This window comes from Triticum aestivum, chromosome 4B (assembly GCF_018294505.1).
Source record: "Triticum aestivum cultivar Chinese Spring chromosome 4B, IWGSC CS RefSeq v2.1, whole genome shotgun sequence".
Lineage (NCBI taxonomy): Eukaryota > Viridiplantae > Streptophyta > Magnoliopsida > Poales > Poaceae > Triticum > Triticum aestivum.
Genome location: NC_057804.1, coordinates 13121926 through 13123792, shown reverse-complemented (window position 1 = coordinate 13123792; position 1867 = coordinate 13121926). Strand labels below are relative to the sequence as shown.

General features: G+C 52.8%; 1 non-coding gene across 1 annotated transcript; it reads left to right on the top strand.

The window, feature by feature from the left end:
- Window positions 1-588: 588 nt before the first annotated feature.
- Window positions 589-659, top strand: TRNAG-GCC (transfer RNA glycine (anticodon GCC)). Its single transcript has one exon. It is a non-coding gene; the product is annotated as a tRNA-Gly (tRNA).
- The last annotated feature ends 1208 nt before the right edge of the window (window positions 660-1867 follow it).

The window sequence follows — 1867 nt, the reverse complement described above, 5'->3', positions numbered from 1 at the left end:
AGTCCGCACCGCACACACTCCTGGCCAGCCACGGCCCACGGCAGGGCGGTAGCAAGCTACACCGCGCATGACCACGACGACGACGAAAGGAAGAAACTCCTGCGTGCGTTTGAGCGTTCCAAGTCTCGTACGTACAGCGTAATGAGAACGACACAACGTTGGGTGGTGCGCACCGGATAGAGCGGTACCGGTACATGAGCGATGTGACGGTTGCCGGAACAGCGATGCGAAGACGATCACGGTTCCTCGTCCCAAGTGCGCCGCGCGGAGCACCTCTTTCCGGTTTGGCCGGTGAGCCCGTGACATCAGTTCCTGTAGCCTCCGCTTTGCATCCTGGTGGCACGGCCCGTGTGGTCCTCTCCTCCCAAGGACTAGCCATTTTGTTTCTTGGCATCTTCTTAGTAGTATTATTATCGTGGTCGCTTTCTCTTTCTCTCCGTTACCGCGGGAGGGAGGGCCTCTGTCCTTGTCACGGGCTCACGCCACTGTTTCATACCACTGTGCTACACATCAAGAAAGTTGTCGAACTCGGCTCTGTATGGGTACGCTCTAAGTAAGTGAAGCTTAGTGAGCTAATTCAACATGAAGGCACCAGTGGTCTAGTGGTAGAATAGTACCCTGCCACGGTACAGACCCGGGTTCGATTCCCGGCTGGTGCACTCTCTACGTTTTTTTTCCTCTTCGTTGTCTTTTCACCTCCTTTCCAGTGAACTGCATGTTCTGAGGAACTTCATCGCGAACCACGAGTGGTATTTGTTTTGAGATCCTGAGTAGTACTAACTTGAAGCCTAAAACCACCTGCGACCAGACGAACATGCCTGACACCATGCTGGGCCATGATTCTGCATGTGTAAAACACCCCGTGAAGGTACGGCCTGCAGAGCCCAAACCCCACGACCAGATTCGCAGGCCCACCCGGTCTTGACATCTGTCGACTGCACTCACTCACCAGTCTGCACTCACTCACCAGTCTACCCTGTTATGGCATGCACATATCCGGGGGGAGGAGGGGACAGACACAGTTTGGTGCTTTGCTCCGGTCGTACTACCTACCCTGTGCACATGCTTTCGGTCGGTCCCCTTTGTTTATGCGCCCGCGACGCAGAAATGAATAAACTTTGCGTTAGGTTCGACTCGTGCTCCTCGTCGACGAGTTAGCATAGGACAGGGCCAGACCCTTGTATTCGTGGACGTGTGTGCTAGTCCAGTAGTAGACAAGGGCGGCGGTCGACGTAGTAGCTGCGCATACATCTGGGTTGAAGCAAAGCATAATATCAGCCGACGAGAAAAGAAGGCTTGGGTTCGAGTCTTGCTACAGAATTTCTTCGTCCATGGCATTCTTCCAAATGATTTCGCTTTGCTTCATTTTACCCGTTTTTATCTTTCCCCTCGGTGTTGTGTTTTCGCCTTCTTTTCAGTGACACTGTTTTCACGCGTTCTGAGGAATACTTCATACACGAATAGAACCCCGAGCAATATTAACTTCCAAGCCTAAGACTAACCTGCGACCACACGAATATTGGCTGACAACAAACAAGCTGGGCCATGCTGCTGCACCTGCAAAACCGAAACGCCCCGTGAGGGGGAGGTACGGCCTGTAGAGCCCAAGCCCCACGACCAGATTCCCAGGCCCACCCGGTCTTTGCCATGTGCAGTCACTTCCAACGTGAACCACGCCCATGCCTGACTTCTACAGTAGTACGGCTCAACAATACGTACAGACGCACAAATTTGAATGGATTTAAATGGGTACACATCGCTCTTGGACATACTAAATGTACGCGCCATGTCGCCGATCCAGTACATATAAATGGGTACACATCGCGTACATATAAATGAGTACACAGGTCGCTGGCAGCCATGGACC